Here is a 24,933-nt window from a genome sequence, read left to right as displayed (position 1 = left end):
CAGTTGCTTGACTCATATTATAATTGTTTCTGCTGTTGTGCTGTTTGGAGTTCTGCTTTCCACACACCAACACACACACATACACACAGGCATTTCAATGTTGTTGTTTGCGGCCGTTGATTGTTTTGAATGTGCTTTTCATTTTCATTTCTGGCTCACTTCATTCACTTCCACCCAAAATAATACAGTGTACACAAACTTGCAGAGGTCATGGCTGTAGCTGACCCAGCAACCCACCAACAGCCCAGCCGCCCACAGGCACAGACATGCTGATGCTCAATTGCTGGCCAACACTTTATGCGCTCGCCAGCTCGCCTGTTGGCCAGGTCCAGGTCCAGGCCAGCCCAACAGGTTGTCCGTGAGAACCTGAAGCTGCCTCAACCTGCCAGCATTTGCTGTTGTTAGCTTCCCCCCAATACTCACACACACACACACATACACCCTCCATTGTATTTACAAAACACTCGTAAGACAGCGTTTGTTTGCCTTTCGAAAACACGGAAAAAAAAAAAAGAAAAAAAAACACGAAATGTATCTCTCGTCACCTAGCAAGCCCTGGCTGGGTCTGTTCTGTATCTTTTCCTAATTACTACAGCGTTTACCAGTCCATTGCCATTTTTTTGCCCATTGCCCATTACCCATTTCCCATTTTCCATGTTGTGTTTTTCCACTTAAAAGTTTTCAATTTGCGCATTATTCGACGAGCGTGGGAAAACTATTCGCGCGCTGCCGCAACGCAATTGAACGAACATTTTCCAAGACTTTTCACTCACTTGCGTGTAGAGATGTAGCTGATATATATATATATATATATAGTATATATATGTATGTATGGCCGTGAAAAGTGTATCCAATTAGTGCAAGGTTTCGGTTAACTGTATTTATAACTGTAACTGTAACTTCACTTGTATCTTTATGTCTCACAGCTTGAAGCTGGCATTGCCAAAAAAAAAATCAAATAAAAATAAAAATAAAAATATTTAAAAAACACTTTTCACTGAAACACAGCTGTTTATTATGATAATTATTAATTTGATTATTTTGTTTATTGTTTTTTAAATACGTGAATTGAATTTTCGAGAATGTTTGTTTGATAAAATTGTAAATTTGATTAAGGAGAGCGCGCTCTGCGATTTGTTTGGCTGGAGATCTGAATGCAGACTGAGTGGAAGTACACGAAAATATCGTATCAGCTAATAGACGTACAAATCGTCGAGAACGACGACGACGAGCAAGAAAACCAAATTTAAAGAACTACACACCGAGAGAGAGATAGTGAGAGCAAGAGACACAGCAACAGAGAGAGGCAGAGAGAGTGAGTGAGTGAGAGAGCGAGTGAGCGCGGCAGAAGAGCGTAAGATAGACAGAAGACTTGTGTGCGAGCAGCGGAGAGAACAAAACCGATCAGCTCTAAGCAGAGTAAAAGATAAACTTACGCAACGGCCAACAAGAAGAGCAAGGAGAGGTGGTAGAAGAAGAAGAAGAGGAAGCAGAAGCAGAAGCCGCTGCAACAGCAACAGCAACAACAACAGCTGCCCCGCTGTTGCAGGCAACAAGAGCAACAAATTTATGGCAGATCGAGCTGCCAGGCAGTTGCCATTTGGCGGCAAATTTGTTGCCACTTGTTGCCGTTGCCGTTGCCGCAACGATCCTGCCACACACAGAGAGACCGAAGATAAACAAACACACACGCACACACACACACACACATGCAGCTAGCGGATTTGGTTTGTGGAGCGTGGAACGTGGCCAGGTAGACACTTGTCACCTACCTGCACAGTCATCGCAGCCTTGATCCACTCCATTCAGATACAATTGTTACAGTTACACACACAGAGAGAGCGAGAGAGAGAGAGAGAGAGAGTGGGAGAGTGGGAGAGTGGAAGAGCGAGTGATAAGAGCTGCTCTGCTCGGCTCACAGCTGAGCTCAGCTCGTACGTGCCGCGTCCTTGCATTGTTTGCCGCAGCTGTTATCGCAGCAGCAGCAGCAGCAAGGTGAAAAGTATCTGAGCAATGTATCTGTATCTGTATCTGTATCTGTATCTGCATCTTGGCCATGTGTGCGTGCACTGATAGCGGCGAACAAGCAAAAAGATACCTTGGTGCAAGCGATTCTCTCATCATCTGCCCTTCTTTCGCTCGTTCGCTCTTGTCATGCAATGCACTTGATCTGGCCAAGGGTATTGTCTGATTACGCTCCATGTGCCAGTGTGTGCGTGCGTGTGTGCGTGTGATAAGCTAGCCGAGGCTAGCAGCAGTTACATAAGCTTGCGTGACAGCAAGTCCTTGAAGTTGGCTTGGCTTCAGCTAAGCCCGAGAGCTTCAAGTGGATTCATCAATGAGATGCACTCTTATCTGGCTTTCACTTGTGTATATCTAAAAAAAACCCTGACCTATCTACCGCATCTTTATCGTAGCATTGTGTAAATAGGTCGTCAATTAGATTGACAAATAGGCTTTATTAAAATAGACAAGCCGATAGATAGCGGGCTTTATCTGGGCATGTTGCAAGACAGAGATAGAAATACAGTGCAGATATCGTGAAATTGAATGCCAACTGAATTTTCTTATTGCTTAAGGCAGCCATGCAGTTACATCTGCCCCTAGCCATATGGCTAAGACAGATAGCTCAGGTCGAGATAAAAGCAAATAGCTACGTCTTCAAGCCGGAATACTTGTGTCGTCTATCAGATGACGGACAGACATACAGCTACATATACACACAAATATTTAATTATTTTCATATAAAACACAATAATGAGACGCCAAAAAAACTAGCTGCATGTACAGCAGTTATTCAGCTCGAACTTTTCCGGCTGTTTATCGAGTGATAAGCGGCGACAGCAAAACAAGCCAACATCTGCATGAGCCGAGCTGCAAACACAGGTCAGCCAGTGGCTGGCCAACGAAAGTGAGACAGACACACACACACTCACATAGACATCATCGATACGATTCTGATTCAGCACCGAAGACAGCTTTCGCTTGCCAGCGCAATGCGCTTAGCTGTTTGCAATTCAATTAACGCTCTCAATGCCAGACGCCGCAGCTTGTTGCACTCGCTGTTCTCTGATGATCCACACAATTGCAAGATCAGCAGCAGCTGCATATGTAGCTCTATCTGTCAGATACAACTGCCATATGTATGTATATATATGTGTGTGTGTGTGTGTCGGTGGGCCCTGTGGCCGCTGACGGGCGTCTGCGGTTTATCAAAGTGTTAGACAGTCGCGACTGCTGAGACTTCGGTGGCAGCTACTGCTGCTGGCCATTGTCTGGCCAAATTCTAAAGATAGACAGCACAAGCAAACAAACAAAAAAAAAAGTGAGGAAAAAAACAACAATCATAATAACAGCAAGTGCATGTCTGTATGCCATTGTGACTACCTCACAAATGGACAGCGTCTAATTGCATGCAACAGAGCTGCGAGCAGAGACAGTCGAACGATAAGCATCGATAAGGTCGACTGGAGACACATCAATTTCGTTTTGGGCACAGACACAGACAAATGCACATACAGACAGAGAGCGAGAGAGAGAGAGAGAGAGACTTGAACTTGATGATAAGTTTGGGCGCCAACTAATGGACATTTATTGAGAGTGCGCGTGCCGGAGGCCAAAACCGAAACCCAACAAAACAGTAGCTAAAAATAAGTCTGATCTAGACATAGTACATGTACACACACACAGGCACAGATCGATCGGTCCATAAATGTCTGGAATTCAGCAATGTCAAAGCCCAAAAACTACTTTGTCCAATTCTATTTATATGCACTTTACGACAATTTTATATCACATCACAACACATCGACTCACACCGACTCACACTCATTGAGCGCCATCAAATCGAAACAAAAGTCTCGAGCATCCGTCAGCCCAGTCGCATGTATCACGAGAGTTTTGGAGTGCATGTGAGAGATACTAATGAGGGAGTACCCCCAATAAAACTATATTGCTAGTGAAGTAATTATGAACGCTTTGTTTCTTTGTCCAGTCCGGCAAAGCTGAATATGAGCTGAATAAGCGAGAGAAGCGGAAGGAGAAGACAATTTAGCCAAGAGGTGTGCCGGGGCTTAGGCTGAAAGTGATTTGTTGTTAAAGACTTTGTTTACTCAACAGTTAATTGACGAATGAATGGACTGTTGAAATAAATGCATATACCCAAGCATTGCGGCACTTCAGACAGAGAACTAAAAGGAAACGCTAAAAGCTTTATGATACACATTTATCACATCATAGATACAATCGAAATCAGAGTTAGAGTTAAAGGGAAATGCCAAGAGACTTATTATAATACATCATATATAATATTGAAATCCCACAGAGAATTAAAAGGAAATGCCAGAACTCTTATTATAATATATATCATAATATATATGTATATATGAATTATTAAAATCAGAAAGAGAGTTAACTGGAAATGCCCAAAGATATATCATATCGTCTATGATATTGAAATGTGACTTAACCAAGTTTTGTTAAGTCTAGTGAAAAAATAGAGTATGTATATATTGCTGATCTTTTACTTTCTATGTATGCCAAAACTTTTATTATAATATATATCATATCATATAATATATAATATCGAAAGCAGACAGATAGTTATCAGAAAATGCTAAAACTCCAATTATAATATACATATATCATATCATATATAATATTGAAATCCCACAGAGAATTAAAAGGAAATGTCAGAACTCTTATTATAATATATATCATAATATAATAATATATATCATAATATATATATATAAGGAGAGTTAACTGGAAATGCACAATCTCTATTATTATAAGATATATCATATCGTATAAAATATTTAAATGTGATTAAAAGTTGGTTAGTAATCAGAGAATGCTACAATTCTAATTATAATATATATCATATCATATATAATATCGAAAGTCGATAGAGAATTAAATGCAAATGCCAAAACTCTTATTGTTATATGATATCTATATTTATTTAAATATATATATTTCAGTTAATTCTCTCATATATAATATGATATGTATCATATAGAATATAATATCATAATCCGATAAAGAGATGGAAATGCCCAAATTCTCAATTTAATATACATCATATCACATCATATACAATATAGAAATGTAATTACAACTTGATAAAGTCTAGATCTATTATCTTATATATAAGTACACGCACATAAATATTACATGCATATATACATATATGTATATACATATATAGCCACAAATTTCCCTCTACATCGTGGGCAATTATAAAAAGCAAGCCAAGCCAAGCCAAGAGTACACCCAAATGGAACTGAAACTGAAACAGTTGCTTTGCTCCAAAAGACAAACAGAGACTAAAAACTTGGTTGTTTGGGTCTATCCCGCGGGCCTTGGGGCCAAACCAAAAGTCTGCGCTGGGCCAAAGACAAAGAAGAAAAAAAAAACCCAATTCGCATGTGTTTGCCAGCCAGCACAGGTCTACACACACACACATACATGTGTATGGTATGGTATTTCCCCATCTTTCTCTACCCCCCACTCCCCCCTTTGTGTGAAATTAGCTAATTAAAATAATGTGCGCTTGCATTGATGGCACACGCATTTCGGGCTATCGCAAATTAAATCCAACTCGAGTTCAAATCCAAATTTCAATTTCAATTTTTTTTTTTTGCTTTTTTTTGGCTTTTTTTTATGAATTTCTAATTCAAATGCAATGCGCGTCGTTGTTGTTGTGTTGCTTGTTTGGAATTCAATTTTTGCAGTTTTCACAATTGTTTTCTATATATACATACATACATACATATATGCCTCTTTTTTTTTGGGTATTTTATTTTTCATTTTCGCAATGCAAAGGGCGGCCAAAAGCACGCAAACAGTGAACACAACAAATTCGTGACAGGCCAATCAACAAAGCAGAAAAAAAAGCCAAACAAGAAATAAAACTAAATAAGTGAGGAAAAAAAAAAAGAGAAAACAATTGTTTATCACTAGCTGCTGGTATTTTCGTTGCTGTTGTTGTTGTAGTTGTTATTGTTGCTGTTTATTTGTTGTTAGTTTTTTTTTTAATGATTTTTTTTTTCACGCATTTAGCGCAGGTTTCAAGGCCAAACCTTCATTTGTGCCATATTTGAAGCATGTGTGTGTATGTACGTATGTGTGTGTGTGTGTGTGTGTGCATTTTATGATCGCTTTTGTGGGCGGCATGTAATAATAGAAAAATTGCCAAATCAAAAAAAATATATATTTATATACATACATTGGTATATTTTGGTATATTTTGAAAACGTGATGCGAATCGATTTTGATAATTTCATTAAATGCCACACCCCCACACTGTAGTTGCGGCTAGAAGTACCCCCAAGATTTCTATTTGCCAAGAAGCATGTGAAAGTTTCGCACCACAATTAACAGATCGAACGATGCTTCACATGAGCATGAAAGCCGATCGCGATTCGAGTGGATCGATTTGAATCGATTGATACCTCTGGGGGCGGCACAAGAGCAGCTCTGGCTGCTGGCCGTAAATGACGAGCAGATACCCTATATTGTGGGCGCTGCATTGATGTAGATGAAATTGGAATATTTTCGTTTTTTGACATTTCAATATCAAAGTTCTAAATTCATTGATGAATAATTAAATTGAATTGATCTAAATTAATAATTAATTTTTATATTATTATTTCGTATTGAAATAAACAGTGGAGCTGTTTTTGTCTAATTTTTTTTTAGTTTTTAAGCATGATTAAATATTGAAAAAATATTTTAAAAATAAATAAATTCATTTTGTATTAGTTTAAACATCATACTAAAAACCAGCGTTTAATTTTTGTTTATATGCCCAATGGCTTAGATTTTATAGACCAACCAAATTTGTTTGAGGTGCTGGTTGAAACAAGCTGTGAAGCACTGTATGATATATGGATATATAGCTAAATAGATCAGTGAGTACATATGGATAGGAGAGATTAGGGTTCAGCTAATGGATATTTAAAAGATTATGAATTAAATACTTAATGCCTAAGTATAAATCAATATTTATAGCACTCAAGTGAGGCAGAGACTAAAAGATCTCAGCATATGCTGAGACGTTTCCCTTTGCCTCTGACTTAAGACTGAGCTTAGGCCATTTCACGTTTATAAAGGTTTTCCGTATTCGACGGATCCAGCTGGCAACCCTACAACCCTTTTTATTATAAGAGAAAACACAATTACTTTGATGTCTCTCTCAAAAGACATAGGGCTGCCAGATGGCTGCATCTAATACGAACAACCCTGTCTAAGCAAAAACACAGAAAATATGAATCCCTTCGCAGGAATAACTTCTTAAATCAATTTCAAAAATGCCATTAGATGAATTTGCCTCGCCCAGAACCAAAGCTGAAACTTTGCTCCGAGAAGATTTTGGCACACATCTAATCAAATTTGTGGGCCTACCCTTTGCCTTTGGATCCCATTGTCTGCTGCAAGTGGAGCTGGATGCCAGAAATGAAATTAGTATTGGCAAACTTTTGAGTTCAAAATATGCAACAGTCAATTGGATTAGCACACGTCTAACCATATGCAGAGAGAGAGAGAGAGAGAGAGAGAGAGAGAGAGAGAGAGAGAGGTGTATATGTGTATACAATTAATTTTTTTGCATGTGGCCCATGGGAAAGTGTTTTTCATATTGTTTATTTAGTTTGCAGCGCCTAGGAACGAGTGCTACGAGTGCAGTCAATGGGCAGCCGAGTGCGCCGTTGCACTTTGGCTTTGCTGCAAATTGGCAATTGCAACAGAAATGTGGCAATGCGGCGGCCATTTGCCATTTGGGCCTCGAATTGCCATAGCGGCTTATGCAACACATTTTGCCAAATGAATTGTTCGGTAAATCAATTTGCATATTGCGCGACGCATTTTGCGAGCCCATCATGCCACGCACACTGACACACACACACACACGCACACACACACACACTGATACACTCAGTGAAATGACGATTTACAAAATATTTTTGTGTTCACACTCAATTAATGCCAATTGACTGCGAAATTGCAAACACCTTTGACACGTTTTCATTTGCCATGTGAAGCAAATGGAAATGTGCAAACAATTCAAATGTATGTGTGTGTGTGTGTGTGTGTGTGTGTGTGTGTGTGTGTGTGTGTGTGTGTGTGTGTGTGTGTGTGTAGGGTAGTTGATTATATAGAGCAGGCATTTTGGAGAAGGCAGCAAAGGCAGGCAGGCAGGCTGGATATGCTTCTATCTATGTTTAGTTAGCTTTCTTGTTGTTGTTGTTGTTGTTGGCAGCGCTGTAAAGTAAATCAATAATAAATTGTCGCATGCAAAATTCATGAGACAATTCACAGTACAACAACAACAACAACAACAACAACAGCAAATGTATCAATAACCCAGCGGACAACCGCAGCAAATTATTGACATTTTGAACGCAATTGAACTCTTGCCGCATAAATTAAGTAAGACATATAAAAAATAAAAAAACAACAAATAAAAAAAAATAACACAAAATAAATGGCAGAAGAAGAGCTTCAATATACTCGCTTTAAATTGAATTAAATGTAGCTGCTTAATTGATAAATAATTATCATTGTTATTACATTAAACGACTTGACCCACACTGCGAACTACAACGAGCCACCGAGCACCACCAACTATTTTCATTTTTATTTAAAAATATATATATATTTTTTTTATTATTTATATTTACTTTCATTTTTTTGCAATTTACGCTGACTTTAAAGAATTTTGCTGGGGGTGCCAGCAGGTCTAAGCTCAATGATACCCTGTAATTATATATTGTGGAGGGGAGAGTTTTAATGGGATTAAAAATTAAAGTGGATGGATGAGACAAGGCTTTAATATCTAATAAATTATTTACTACTTGCCAGACTATTAAAAATTAATATCTAAGGCTTCAGTACATACTCCAAACTATTTTATGATTATTAAAATTCTGGGTTAGCTTGAATAGCTAAAAATACGCAAAATTGATCCTAAGACTGAAAATACAATATATCATACAATATAACTGAGGGAATGAACAAAGTTCTTATAACAAAAACCAAGTAAGCTCAACATAACCGAGAATATACAACATATATTACATAAATAGAGTATACATACAAGAACCTTCGAGAACCTAGCAACTCGAGTTGATAATATAGAAATACTTTACGCAAGGCAAATTAAGCCCAAAAGCTAGACATATGTTAAACAGATATAATGAGAAACATGGAATAGTTCTGTATAGCTGTAAACTAGTTTAAGCACATCCAAATTTCCGCATTCCCATCCAACTCCATTTATTTGCATTCAATATAAAAAGCATTCCTCTTTAACTCCTTATACCTTCTTATACCTATCTCATTATATTATTACTGGATAACTATATCCAAAGACAAGTTTATTATTCTTTACAAAAACTTTAAGAGTAATATGAATAACGATTCCTTATATTGTATATCAAAATAAGTATATGAAACATTCGTCGATATTCTAGTACTTGGAAACAGTTGGCCTTGTCAGATTTAAGGCCTGAGTTGCCAGAGCGCTTGAATATGTTTTAGACCAGGTGGCAGCATCGATCGACTCGTCGCCGACTCATTCGTTATGCATTCATTCACAATATTTTAAAACTAAAAACCATTTCCCTTTATTTATTTATTTAAATGTGGTAAATGCCTTTATGATAATTTCTATTTCAATTCCACTTTGATCTGGCTAAAAATAAATAAAGTGTTACAGATCTGGCAGCGCTGCGTGAATTGAATTGGATTCTGCTTACATTATCGCACTTGGACTTCTTCACATATGCAGATGGTATGGGCTTTTCCATATGTATGAAATACATACATATATATATATGTACATATATATGTGATGTAATGATGAGTTGCGTATAGATACCCTGTAGAAGAGAGTTCTTATAGGATATGACATTCCAGTTGGAACCCTATATTGGAATGTGTGGAGTCCACTTGTAGACTCGATGATGTACTCTCTCTCTCTACCTCATTCTCTCTCTCTCTCTCTCTCTCTCTCTATCTCTCTCTCTCTCCCTCTCTCTCTCTCCCTCTCTCTCTTCATGACATCGATAACAATCGTATAAGATATCGGGAAGCACTTTAAAGAGGCATTACAATTGCCCCACTTAACTGTGAGTCGAGCATACCCGAATTTTCTGCAGAGCTCGAGCCGTTCAGGGGCAAGTGCCAGCGGCTGCAACAGGGGCAAGTGCGTCAGCGACGGTGGCTGCGCGCTTTATTATTATTATTCATTCTGTCACACACACACACACACATTCTGTATTCCGAGTGCTCACTGTACGTCGGGCACATGGTCAGTTATCTGGCCGCACGGCAATCGCTTCCGGGTGCGCGGCATTCGACTCTCGCAGTGAGACGGTGCGACACAGAGACACATCGAGACACTGAGGCAGTGGCAGCTGGAGGCCACCTTGGCCGCATGTCTGGCATTAAGCGGGGGCAGGGGCAGGGGCAGCACGGTTAGTGGGCCCTTGGGGGTGGCTGGGCGGTCATATTAGGCATGCAGCCCTGGTAAATGCAATTAAATGCAAATCGCGCAGAGAGCGCTGCTTGGATAACCCCGTTAGCGCTTCGATTCGATTTCGACAGCTCAGCGAACTCGGGCTCCAGCTCCACTTGAAATTCATTGCGAGTATCCAATATTATTGTGTGTGTGTATGTTTTTTCGGGTTTCGTTTATATACATATATATGCTGTTGTAGTTGACTTTATTTTAATTAAAATTATGTCAACGCAATTGAAATGTTATTGAACCAATTTAATAGCGCCGAGAGTTCATTAATTTGGATTTTGTAATTTTTATGCCGATGCACAGCAGCAGCAACTGTTGCTGTTGCTGCTGCTGCTGCTGCTGCTGCTGCTGTCGATTGGCAATATTTATGCATGGCGAGCGAACATTTCGGCGCAGTCGCGTAATTTATGGCACTTGTGATAAAGAAAAACTCTGCCAGAAAATGCATTTGCAGCAAAAAGAAAAAAACACACACAAATAAATTCAATAAAATGAAATGAAATGAAATGAAATAAAATAAAATAAAATTGAAAAAAATGCGAGTAAACAATTGTGTTTAATCAACTAAAACAGCAGCGCGAAAAACGAAATCGAACAAATGAAGCAAAGCAAAATATTTATAGTGAAATAAATTTCAATCAGCAGGCGAACGCAACCCATTCACAATTATGCAGCGCGACTGTCTGCCCCCTGTCACCTCCCCCTGCTCCAACTGCCCCCTCCCTTCACATTTCAATATTTATCAGCGCGAAAACAACAAATTAACAAAAATCCAAAAAATATTCATCAATATTTATGTGGATGCCGTATATTCATATATTATTACACTACTCACCCCAGAAGCAGGCGACATAAATGTCAAATGGCAGCGGGAATACCAAATGCAGCACCAACACTTTTTTTTTTTGCACTGAAGTGTGGCTGACAATCCTGGCGCAGGATGTGTGCGTATCTCCCTTCTCTCTCACTCTCTCTCTCTCTCTCTTTCTCTCAGACGGACAAGCTGCGGGATGGCTGCAAAAAGGGGGAAATGGGAAAACAAATAGAAGAGTCAGCAAATGATAATATTATAATCAACTTTAAATACATTTTCTGCAATTCATAAGCTAGTCAAAGGTTTTTGTGTCTTTAAAGTTGCTTAAATGCAGCTGTAGGCTTCAAAAGCTCATTAGAGTTGTTTTAAAGCTAAGCTTAAAGCACTTGAGCTTAGAGACTTGAAGTAGTTACATAGCAAGAATTTTTTTAATTTTAGAAATTAATGTATATGAATTCAAAGCTTTTCCTCATTTCTAATGTGCTTCAGCTTTTGCTTTCTTCGTAATGAAAATTGATCAGATTAACTTAAGTCAAAGCTTCATTATGCTGAAAGCTTCACTGGCAGGAGTCGAGCAATGCGAATGAAAAGTTACTTTAAAGACTTATTCAAGTGGCTTTAAAAGCCTATTCTAAAGATCTAGATACTTAAAGTAGTTTCATGACAAGAATGTTCTTAGTTTCATAAATTGATGATGAAAGCTTTAAATTATTTACAATGTGCTTGAGCTTTCGTCTTCTTCATAATGCAAATTGATAAAAGCGCCTTAAGACAAACTTATTTAAAACAAATTTAAGTTACATTAGAAGTAAAATCTAGAGATCTAGAGATTGGAAGTAGTCTTAAAGCCCCAAATTTGTATATGTTTTGATATAACAAACTTGTTCTATTCTTAATGTGCTTTAGCTTCCATGAGCTTTATTTTATACTAAAAGCACTTCATATTAAATGTGCTTTTATAGAGGTTCGCTACGTTATTTCAGAATTTCGATATACAAATTTTAGTATATTAAGAAAATACTTTAGCTAGACGATTTTGAAACTTGGAAATGTTTGCTAAGTGCTTTCATATCAGCATTTTATAAATGTGTGTATATATTTTTGACTTCTTGTAACACAAGACCAAAACAAATTTGTAAATGCGCAAATGTTTTGCGTCTATTTGCGACGATTGTTGCCGAGAGGAAGTACGGCTGTGGGTGTAGGGCGTATCAGATACATATATACACATAAAATAGACTTATATCTGTATATACATATACCCCATTTAAAAGACCTTGAGTATAATTCCAGTCAGAGCTTACATAAAATTTGACACAACAACCAAATCGAGTCGTGATTAAAGCTGTTTATATAGAAATATATATATGTACATATATAGTAAATAAGTATGTATGTATATGTAGTACTCCCGTTTATCAGTGGATGAGTTTCTCTGGAATATTGTAGAAGCTGCGCTCAAGTTAAATAGCTTTAAGCTCTGGCTCGTTTCCCATTTGCCATTTCCTGGCAAATTTTGACCCATGTGCGCGGGACTGGCGCATCGAAATGTTTTGGCTCTCTTTCTGCTTCGCCTTCGTTTCGATTTTGCCGTGCAGCGGCATTCGATGTAACAAATCCAGTTATTTGTTGAATTTGACAGTTTAATTCTACGCCTCGATGAGCGTTCGCCCGAATCGATGTCAGCCAACGTAAAGGAACCAAAAACAACAACAACAACGAAATGAAACGGACGCCATATGCCTCAGCCAGTGTCGACCCTAAACATGCCACGCCCCCCCGCGCACGCAACGCTTTGTGTCTATTTCAATCTTTATTTTGGCTGCCGTTGATTTGAAATCAAACAGGTCTCTGCCATTTCAACTTGACATTCAATTTGTCGGCCCGCAGACCAAGGACCAAGGATCACTCACGTTCGTGCGTTCGTACACTGCGCCAAATTGCAATCGAATTTCAGAGAAAAACTACAGAGAGAGAGAGAGAGAGAGAGAGAGAGAGACACACACACACATACAGAGATTGTAAGTAAGTCAGCAGCAAATAGCCAAGTTAAAAGCATGCCAAGCCATAAAAGTAAAATTTGCATTCGGCTGAGAAATTTCTATGAGTGGACACCAGATTTTCGAGTTACCCATGGGCAAGGGTTGGCGCTGTGGGCCACAGCAATGGTGAAAACTTGTACCAAAAAAACAAAAACAAACAAAAACAAAAACAAAAGACAAAAAAACAACAACAACAACAAATCAGGCAAGCGCTATAAAAACAGCAAAACGCAAATCAAGAAAGATAATAAAAATTGAACAATAAAAGAAGAGAGCCAACAAAAACAACAACAACAACAACAACAGCAGCAGCAGCAACAGCAACAGTAAAGCAAAGGCAAAAAAAAAGTGAAAAAGCAGCAACAACAACAACAACAATAACAGTAACGGGCGGCGTCAAGTGCCAAAAACACGTTTAAATGTCACAAATGTAACTCCCCAGACGACAACAACAACAACAACGACAACAACAACATCGACAACAACTATAACTGCAACAGCTGCAGTCGCCGCGGCGCCGATAAAGCAACAAAAATCAAATTAGCGCCAAGCAATGTCGCCACAGTCGACGCCTACGCCGACGCTGACGCTGACGCCAACGGCGCAGCTTCTGCCTTTGAGACGTTTGCAATCATCTCACAATTTTTTGTCGACGTCTTATTAATTTTTGTGGCATTTCTGCAGATTGCTGTTGTTGCTGCTGTAGTTGTTGTTGCCTTCGTTACTTTTTTATTGCTGTTCATAATTTGCGCTTATGCAAAGACAACAGCAACAACAACAACAACAACAGCAACAACAACAACCGCAACAGCAAAAACCTAAATGCAAAAATAAATAAAATACTTTTAAATTAAACGCAAATTTTGGACTTGTTTTCTTCTGGCCATAAAAAATATAATGAAGAAACAGAAGAGGAGGAGGAGGAGGAGGAGAAGCGAGAAAAAAAACAACAGCAACAAAACGGCGACAGCAGAAATAAATGATTATAATATCATTATTGCCAAGTGCGTTAAAATTTATGAGCAATGAAAACTTTTCACTGCTGCCTCCGCTCCAGAAGGGTTATCCGGGCAAACAGCGCCGAAGTCGGACTTGCAGTTCATAAAACAAGTCCATATCAAGCCACAGAAGTTGCGCCACTTCATAATTCCGAGGGGAATACTTGCTTGCTGTTTTTTTTTTTTTTTTTGCTAGCTTAACAATTCCGAAGGCAAAGTGTAGAAGTTGTGTTAGAGGACATTTGAGACACGAAAAGTGAATAGTAAGATGCATCACTCATTCTCTGTCTATCTCTCTCTCTCTCTCGTTCTTTGTGTAACACCCTCTCTTCTCTATTTCTCTCTTCTTTGAGTAATTCTTAATTCGTATGTGTTTCTCTCTCTCCCACTCTATCTATCTCTCTGTCTTTTTATAGCTTTTTTGCTCTGAAGTCCCAAGTATCTACTGCTTCCTTCCTTCCTATCTATCCTATAATCTGTGTATCTATCTATCTATCTATCGATCTATCTATCTATCTATCTATCTATCTATCTATCTCTCAGCCTCTCTTTCTCTCTCTCTCTCTCTCTCTCTCTCTCTCTCTCTCTCTCTTACTCTATCTATGTCTCTGTCTTTCTGTAGCTTATTTGCTCTGAAGTCCCAAGTATCTACTGCTTCTTTCCTAAAATCTGTCTATCCATCTTTGGTAGTCTTTCGTTCTTTCCCTGTTTCTCTCTCTTTCTCTCTCTCTCTCTCTCTCTCTCTCTCTCTCTCTCTCTCTCTCTCTCTATCTCTCTCTCTCTCTCTTTCTCCCTCTCTCTCTCTCTCTTTACCATTCTCTATATCAAAGTCTCTATTTCAATCATTTTGCCCTTCTGCATACAGCTGAACTCTCGAGATAATCCAAATCGATATTCAAGCCAAATATCGTTCGCTTTGATCCTTCTTCCAGCTATACAAGATATTCGTTGGCACAGTTCCTTTCCTCATATCTTGTACAATCAATCATAAAGTCTGCACTTATGCCTCATTAGAGCTAGTCAATAGATCACTTACATCTCGTATAGCTTATCGCCCTTGGAATTACGTACAACAATCGATGAGTTTTACCGATAACTTAATCTTGAGTGATCCAACACATATTGCGCAGAATCCAAGAAATAATGAAACGAATTTCAATGCAATCATAATTGCCAACTGAGATATGAATGTCGTCTGCGAGTGGTTCGAGTGGTGCGAGTCATTTGTAAGCTATTCATGAGGCCAGCTGACAGAGCTGACAGAGCCGACAGAGCTGGCACAGCTACCGCTGCCTCTACCGCTGCTGCAGCAGAAACTTGAATGCCTGAGGCTTGAACTCTGCGTCTGTCGATTGCAACAGATCCGAAAGTGATTGCATGGCCAAGACATGATTAAAGCTTAATTAATTGCAACTGACAATGACAAGGAGAAGTCCGCTTAGCTCAGTTTGCCGTCTACCCCCCACCACCACCCCCCCCCCCCCCCTGCCTTCATTACTCCGCTCTGCTCCACGACCCTCCCACAGCTTGAGTTCAACTCAGGGACAGTCAAAAGCCGCACAGTTGTCCGGTGGTGCTCCAAGCGGGTCAAAGAGCCCAACCGTCGATTTTTGTAACCATTAACCATTATCAGCAGTCATTTGCCGCTATAGCATATTCATAAATATAGCTTGAGGTGGGGCCACGTCTGTGTCTGTATGTGTGTGAAGATATGTAGACCTAAATTTAGCTAGATTTAGGAAAAACCAGCTTTAATATAGCCAAATCCTTAAAGCAACTGCATAAAAGGGGCTAGATTTATATACATATTCAAACAGCTATAGCTATAACTTATAGCCGAAATCTATTTAACTATAGCTAGATATTAGTACACTAAAGTCAGCTGCTAAATAGCTAAAGAGCTATAGCATAATTTTATAGCCAAAGTCCATTCAATATCTAGCTATAAAGAGCTGCTAAATTGCTAAACAGCTATAGCCAAAAAATCCATTCAATAAATAGCTTTAGCTAGTATAGTGAAATCAGCTGCTAAACAGCTAAACAGCCAAAGAAATCTTCAAGTTGTCAGCTCTTCAGCTTTTTGACTCTAGCTGAAACTTTAGCGGAAATCATCAGCTAATCATACTTCTAGCTATTCCACTCTAGCTGAAACTTTGGCAGAATTCTTCAGTTTGAACAATATTTAGGCCTACGATTTAGCCAAATGGTTCAGCCTATGGCCATAATAGAGCTGAGCATATACTAGAACAACTAAACATCTAACATCTAAAATCTAAACATCTAAAGCTCAGACACTCGACTATCTGAATCTGGCTATATTTAGCTATAATAGCTATTAACTAGATGAAGATGAACTTCATCATCAACTTTAGTCGACATTTCAGCTGCTTAGCCGTAGTCTACCTAGATTTACGGCTATTTAGCTTCAGCTTTAATCACTGCTTTATAGCTGGAGCTGTAGCTCTAGCTCTAGCTATAGCTATAGCCAGGGCTGTCGTAGCTGTGGCGCAGTTGTTGTAATCTATGTGACAGCATGACATACAGCCTGCCCCTAGCCGCGGCACCGGCCCCACTGTCTCCCCCGCCCACTTGGCACACCCACCGCCCCTGGGGAGGAGCTGCGATCAGTTCAATGGAGGTCAATGTTCGCCCGATGTTTCCATTTGTTTTTGTTTTTGTTTTTGCGACTTTAAATGTGGTTTTGTTTTTGATTTCGATTAGACAAAGTTGGCATACGATTGCGGTCTCTCTCACCCACTCGGTGTGTACTTCTCTCTCTCTCTCTCTCTCACTGTCTCTCTCTCTCGCTCTCTCTCTCTTTGTCTTACTCGCTCTCCCTGTGCCTTTGTTAAAGTCATTAAACTTTCTATGGCTGTGCTTATCACAATTGTTGTTGTTGCTGCTGGTACTGTTGGTGCTGCTGCTGCTGCCGTGTGTCTTCATCGCAGCAACATGTTGCAGCTGTGGCTGCTGCGGCTGCCGCTAACAGGCCCGCTCATTAGTTCAATGATTTTGAATGTGGAGCAACAACAATGCCCACATATATTGCTGCTGTGGCCGGCATTGATTTATCTGCCATCTCACGTTCCATTGCACGACAACAACAACAACAGCAACGACAACTCCAGCAATAGCAATAGCAATAGCAATGGCAATGGCAGGCAACAACAATTGAGAAGGGCCGCTTGGTCGTGATCGGCGGATAGCTTTGGTCCGATCCATGGCCCACCCATGACTCGCATTGTTCAGTCAGCAGCATCGTCTACGTCATCGTCATCGTCATCGTCATCGTCATTCGTGCTCGTCCTCCGACAACGTCATCATCGCCTAATGCATTGCATTGCATTTTCAATTGAATTGCTTGAACCACAAAATCATTGACAGCACACAACGTTAACAACTGCCAACAATGCGGCTACTGTTGTTCTTATTAGTTGTTGCTGCTGCTGCTGTTGCTGCTGCTGTTGTTGCTGTTGCTGCCGAAGGCATCAGCAACATGTCAGCGGCGGTCACACGGCCAATCGCCCATTCAGCAAAGAGGGCGCCATCAGTTCATGGGAAAACTTCTGCAAAAGATGCCACACAGTCAGCAGCAACAGCAACAGCAACAGCAGCAGCAGCAACAACAACAACAGCAACAGCTGCTGCAGCTGCTGCTTGCTTGGCCCCGCTGCAATTGCTGGCATTGGTGTGGGCGCATAAAGCAGAGGGCTGGCTGTGATAGCAAAGGCAATAGCTGCTGTTGTTGCTGCTGCTGCTGTTGTTGTTGTTGCTGTTGGTGTTGCTGGCAATTGGCATGCTTGCATTTCGCTGTCGCAACAAATTTTAATACATTTCTCACATAAGTCGACTCTTGGCCCCGCACAACAAGAATACAATGCAGCAGCAATTATTGCTCTTGTTGCTGTTGCTGTTGCTGTTGCTGTTGCTGTTGTTGCTGTTGTCGGTGATTCGCTGGGCGCAAACATCATGTGATCAGGCCGTTTAGCACGCCTCAAATTCAGTTTAGCGCAATGGAGAAAGCAAAACAGCTACGTTTTATTTTTAGATAGTTTGCATAAAAAGCAAAAGCGAGTTTTTCACGTTAATCAGATAATAAAATTATGTTGTTTGTTGTTTGTTGCTTGTTGCTGGTGTCGTTACTTCAACAAAAAACCAAATGAATAATAAACAAACCTAATAAAACAACACAATATGATAACAATATGATATATAAAATATATACAAACACACACACACACACACACATGCATATGCACAGTTTTGAGGGCCAACAACTGAAATGAACATTGTCAAGCAAAACAACGCCGGCTACCGCAAACAGCTGTAACGGATGCCAACGTCGTTGTTGGCCCCATTCCCCATTCCCCCATTTGGCACCTCGGCTTACCTCGGCATCAACAAGCGCCAGCTACCCCAGGGGTTGTGGGTGTTGCTGATGGCGCTGCTGACGTTGCTGGCGCTGCTGTTGCTGCCCCCACCAGCAACATCAACAGCAGCAACAAACGTGGCGGGCACAAAAACACGCGTTTCCATTTTGCGCATACCAAAAACTGCAATGCACAATAAGAGTGATCCCTAACGAGCCCTGGCCCAAACCAAATGCCACGGCGCGCACATTGAGGCTGCTCTCGCTCCTCCTGCTCCTGCTCCTGCTCCTCCGCCTGCCTCTCCTCCTTGGCTGCATTCACATTCACAAGCCACAACACACGCTCGACGCTCTGCTTTGTTCTCCTGCCACGCAGCTTCCATCACGTTAGCATTGTAAAAACATATGCTTTCACACTTGACACATACACACACACACACACACACACGCACACATATGTCACTTACAAGCTACACACATACACACACACACTCACACACAGACATACAGGTGCATTGCTGTCCAGCTAACAAAATTGTCGCAACTGTTTTGCCTGAATGTTCCAGACTTGAATGCGGAAATACGTGATGAAAGGTATTCGACTTGATGGGGATATTCTAGAATTAAACATTCTAGAACATTTGTTTTATTTTCAATTAATTTAATTTGTTTTTAACTAGTTTATTCTTTGCTTAAGAATTAGATAAATTTAAATTGAGGAACTGAGTGAATTTTAAATATATAATAAATACATATATTATAATTATTCTGTTGCTTCTCATTCGCCTTCTACTTCTGCTTACTCTTTTTCTTTCTCTCTCACTCACTCACTATCGATCTATCTTAGTCTAGTCCTATCTCGCTGTCTCTGTCATAGCGCCTCTCTTTCTTCATGTCTAGCTCGCTCTTTCTTTTTCTCTTCTTCTCATTCTTCTTTCTCCCTGTATCTCTCTCTCTCTCTCTCACTCTGCTTTCTCGCCTTCTACCTCACTGTTATTTCAATATTTCTCTCCACAAGTCTCATTGCTATATATCGCTCTCACTCTCTTTCTCTTGCTCAGTCTTAATATCATATCTTTCTCTTTATATCTCTCGCTCTGGTTTGATCATATCAGATCTATTTCTCAATGTTTTTCACCCTCTTACTCTCTATATCTCTCTGTCTCTATTTCTATTACTCTCTCTTTCTCGCTCCCTCTCTCTCTCTCCCTCTCTCTCTCTCTCTTTCTGATATGATTTCTGTTACTTTGTTAGTTTAAACCCCACACTCTCTAGGCCTCTCTCTCTCTCTCTCTATATACAACATTCTTTATATATATTTTTTGCTACAATAATCTTGATTTCTTTGTATATTGATTGAGTTAATTCTCTTATTCTCTATTCTGCTCCATCATTTTCGCTTCTTCAGCTTCTTTGTCGTCTTCCCAGACCTAAACGCTTGTCGCCTGGCTCTGCTGGTGTGTGCATGTGCATGTCTCTTTGTGTGTGTGTGTGTGTGTGCGTGTAGATCCTGGCCGGCCAGTCCTGGACCACTCGCCGGTTGCCTTCCTGCTATGCTGGCCTCCACTTGTCGCACACTTTACATGCATGAAAATTAAGTGCTTGTCACATTTGCGGTTGACAACGTTTAATTTTCAGTTTATTTTTATGCTTTCCCAAATAACATGCCAAGCAATACCCCCCCCACATACACAAGGGTGGGCGCAAGTGTGTGTGTGTGTGCGCGTGTGTTGGGGGAGGCGTGGCTGGTCGCACATGCAAATGCGGCTGACACAAACAAGAAACAAGTAAACAGCAAAGCAGAAACACGAACAAAAAAACAAAAAAAAAAGCAACAGCAGCAACACAAATTTAAAATAATTAAATCATTTACCAAAAACAGCAACAGAGGCGACAGCAGCAGCAACAACAACAACGGACGACGGCAGCAGCAGCAACAGTAGAAATAGAAATGAAAACGGAATATAAAATGTGTAATAAAGTGTAATAAAAGAAGAAGCACAAGCAGAATAAGAAGAAGAAGAATGAAAGAAACAACAACTGTAAGCGGAAGTAGCAGCGACGCATTCAGCTGTGACGTCGACTGAGCTTTGGCTTATATCAGAAACAACAGCAGCAACAGCAGTGATAGCAGCAGCAGCAACAGCAGCAGCAGCAACGGAAGAAGGTCTGCCCCCTGCGCGGCACGCCCCTCCCGCCGCTGGTCGCCTTCGTTGACGGCGACTACGAAGACGTAGAGGCATCATAAAGAAAGACAAACGACGACTGTCGGCCATGGAGTGTAATGTAAATTACGAGCAAAGCCAAATGAAAACAATAAAAAAAGTCGCATTGTAATAGCCGTTGCTGCTGTTGCTGCTGCTGTTGTTGTTGCTGCTGTTGTTGTTGCTGCTGCTGCCGTTGCACTGTAGGCATCAAATGAGGCAGTCAACCGCTGCACCTGTGGGCCAATTGTGGCAGCCAGTGCTCAGCTAGCTGCGTCGATCGTTGGCGATTAGGCGGCCGCTGCCCCAAACTGTTTACTGCTTCCGCTTGCTGCCGGCAACAGCAGCAGCAACAGCAACAGCAGCAACAACAACAACAATGACCACAAAAGCGTAACATGCGCTGCCGCAATCAAATCAGCCAACCCCCTCCCCCTGCCCCGCCTTCTTCCGCCTACCCCTCTGCCAATTACCATTCCTGCCAGCCAGCTCCCTCTCTCACTCTCTCTCTCTGTCTCTGTCTCTCTCGCGCTGCTCCTCGCGACGTTCGTCGACACTTTGACGCTTCGCTGGGCTTAAGCGGGCGACGCCGATGACTCAGTGCGGCGGCACAAGCCGGCCCCGAGTCACCCTGTGACGGCATTTCATGCTCAAATAACTGACCGCCGCCGCCTGACTGCCCAGTGGATAGAAGAAGAGCCAGCAGAGGTAGAGGCAGAGGCAACGCTACGCTGCACATGGCTAGCGTAGCTTGGGGACAGCTGGAGCCCGCTAAGGGGAATTCTAAGCAGCGGCCACTTGCGTTTTGGCATTTCAATTTAACCAACTCACCCACACAAATACACACACAAACACACAAAATGCGGTTCAGGTGGCACGGAAAGGTCAAGTGCGTTATCCAATTTGGATTTGAACTTTATATAAACAGTTGGGTTAACTGTTTGTGGACCACAAGTGGCTAAAAATATGAACAGCTGCGATTTGTTTCTATATGTATTCATCCACAATTATTCAGAAAATAACAAAAAAAAATATATTCATAGCATTTATTATAGTAATACATCCATTGTTATTATTTTAGCATACGAAATCATCAATAGTAAAAGATTTTATCGATTCATCAGTGCGTTACCATGGAAAAATTAATGGCTATTATAGCTACAGAGAGCGAGGATGCTGATGATTTACAGAGATATCTGTGAAATAGGAATGTATGTATATAGAGCCAGACTTGTTTCTCTTACTATCATCCCTTTTATAGGCCAAAAGAAACTCTTGGCAATCTTCCAAATGAAATCGAGAATGATGATGTATCTATATTCCATGGAACCAACTATGGAATAGACATATGTATATATACATATGTAGAGAGAAAGTACATAAATATACTACAGATATATTCGCCTTTTCCTGTATAAGCTAAGATCTTAACAATCTTCAAATTGAAATACAAGGAGGAATTAGGAATATGGAATATATAGAGTCTTTAATACTACTTTATCAATTTATCTCTTTATCAATTTTCCATATGAAATCGAGAATGATGATGTAAACATAGATGACTATGAAATATATACATATGTACATGTATAGTCAGAGTTTATATACTACATATACACTCCTTTCACAGTCTAAGCTAAGCCTTTAAGAATCTTCATAGATATGTATCTATAGAATATTTATCTACCCAGCTGTACAATCTCTTTTCAGTCTATGCAATATACTTTACTCCCTTCACATGCTAAGCAATAGTTTTATCGATCTCCAAAATGAGGTTCCACTTGCTCGTTTCTTGATTGTCTTACGGCAACAGTTACTCATATTGAACCAAAGTAAATGTATTCTAAATTTCAGATTAATTATACAGATGTAGTACTTTGAAGTAAACAATAATTAGGTTTCAAAGCGAATATATAAAGTTTTAAATAGGTTACACCCTGAGTGTCTTTCCCTGTATATAAGAAATATCAAAATATCAATCTATTCTATATCTATATTTAAAATCATTTCTATATTTGGAATAAAAGCAGCAAATGCTTTAGAATCAATCAGTTTCAAACTAGAATATTCCGTCTGTTTCAATATACTTTTTTTTTTTATTATTATATGTATACATATATTTTTATACCCTGAACCCATTGAAAATGGGAAATCAGGGTATAATGTTTTTGTGTAAAAGTATGTAACAGGCAGAAGGAATCATCGCAGACCCCACAAAGTATATATATTCTTGATCAGCACGATGAGCTGAGTCGATATAGCCCTGTCCGTCTGTCCGTCCGTCCGTATGAACGCCGAGATCTCAGAAGATATAAAAGCTAGAGAGCTGAAATTTTGTGTGAATACTCGTGTATACCATACGCAGTACGAGTTTGCTTTATTTTTTCGATAACTCATCCGATAACTTTTTTATCGAGAATAATCGAAAAATTGATTTTGTTTTTTGAGCCTCATCGGAGTACTATTAGATGTAGAGACTTCAGATTTACTGTGTATATATAGATGATGATTACAAACATTTTGTAATCAACAGACTTTGGATACCACGCCCCCTTCGCCCCCAATTTGTAAAAAACGTATTTCAAGTACTAGAGACTTGTGCTTTGGAATGTACACACATTTTGACCATATAATTACGCCCTGAAAGTTTCATTAAGATCGTATGTTTACAAAAGAAGTTATTCACCAAGTAAATTCTCATACTATTGCCCACACTGCAGCGCAGCCCAAGCGCAGTCGCTGCTTATTGCGCAGTTAGCAGAGCGCGGGCGCGTGAGGGTGGATGCATGTAAATGTATGTGTGCGTGCATAAAAGAAGTGCAGAATGATAAGAATATCAGCTTGGAGGGTTCAGGGTATCTCCTAGTCGAGCAGTCTCGAGTAGAGTCTTCTTACTTGTTTTTTTCTGCCACACGATCCGCTTGACCTCTGCTTGGCTCGTTAACGATGAAAACAGACAGAGAGCAAAGATATTTCGCTGTGCTGTTCGCGCTCTGCTGATATTTTTGCTGTAACCGAATATTACAGAATTCGTGCAGCTGGCAGCGCATTAGCTGAACTGCAGCTGCTGCTGGACAAGTGAGACGAAATCAAAAGCTAGCACCGAAACTCTCGCCGATTGGCAGTAATACAAAACGGAAGCTGAGGTCACGGCGCACCGCTCCACGGGCACGTACTTTGCATTCTTTGCGGCCCTAGGCCAGTCCAAATGGCAAAAGCGTTTAGCCTGTGAGTGCATCTGGGACTGCCCATGTATATAGCATTATTTCAGCGGGCAAAGTCCGACTGGGTCACGGCGAGAGTCCGACTGGGCTGTGCAGCAGGAGTCGGCGGAGGCTAGGCAATTGAGAGCCTCACGAAAATGAGTTCGTGTTTCGCTGCTGATTTATTTACAGTGCTAGTGCTAGTGTGAGAAAGAGAGAGGGAGAGTCCGTGCGTGTGTGTGTGTAAAGTACTTAATTTGATTTGCGTGCTGTTTGTAACACTTTCTAATGCTTAAACATGAAGTTTTGGGTGGAAAACCATTTGAACTCTGCTTTGGTGAATCGGATGTCAACAATTTTTGGTAATTCCCAGGGCAAGGGAGCTGAGAACCGAAATGCCAAATGTTAAATTTCATTAGATGCTTCACTGGGAATATGAGGGCTGTCGAGTTGTCTGGCTGTCTAGCGGAAATGATCGGTTTGCCACACACACTCACACACACAGAGAGACACACTCATATAGACCCATGGGACTCGAGCACCCACTGATAACTCCAATGACATCATCATCATCATCATCGTCATCATCAGCATGATCATTAGCTATATAAATAATAGAATTTGTTGTTTTGCCAAATGTTCATTCCATTTCGCGACTTTTGTTCTGATAAGACCCAAGCGAAGGTCAAACGGTTCAATGGGCCGTGAAAACTCTTCATCTATCGATTTAGGTTAATATTATTGCTGGACTGGGATTACGTGACTTGGAATT

General features: G+C 40.3%; 2 protein-coding genes and 1 long non-coding RNA gene across 9 annotated transcripts in view; 2 read left to right on the top strand and 1 right to left on the bottom strand.

The window, feature by feature from the left end:
• LOC115564802 (uncharacterized) overlaps positions 1–24,933 on the top strand; it is a 120,083-nt gene that overhangs the window by 53,084 nt on the left and 42,066 nt on the right. The gene's annotated exons all lie outside the window — the stretch shown is intronic.
• fog (folded gastrulation) overlaps positions 1–24,933 on the bottom strand; it is a 41,782-nt gene that overhangs the window by 13,495 nt on the left and 3,354 nt on the right. For 3 of the 6 annotated variants that reach the window (XM_089264163.1, XM_089264166.1, XM_089264167.1), the window contains exon 3: positions 11,367–11,512. The exons of 1 other annotated variant lie outside the window; for it this stretch is intronic. The gene's annotated coding sequence lies outside the window, so the exon portion shown is untranslated. Of the gene's footprint in view, positions 1–773; positions 934–11,366; positions 11,546–24,933 lie in introns of those variants that run through there. 2 more of the 6 variants (XM_089264164.1, XM_089264168.1) reach the window with 2 other exon arrangements.
• LOC149090678 (uncharacterized) lies at positions 7,628–8,472 on the top strand. Its single transcript, XR_016197390.1, has 2 exons — positions 7,628–8,106; positions 8,143–8,472. It is a non-coding gene; the product is annotated as an uncharacterized LOC149090678 (long non-coding RNA).

This window comes from Drosophila navojoa, chromosome X (genome assembly GCF_054131105.1).
Source record: "Drosophila navojoa isolate 15081-1374.11 chromosome X, UAZ_NAV_1.0, whole genome shotgun sequence".
Taxonomy (NCBI): Eukaryota; Metazoa; Arthropoda; class Insecta; order Diptera; family Drosophilidae; genus Drosophila; species Drosophila navojoa.
Note: the sequence above shows the minus strand (reverse complement) of the source record. Positions and strands in the feature narration are given on the sequence as shown.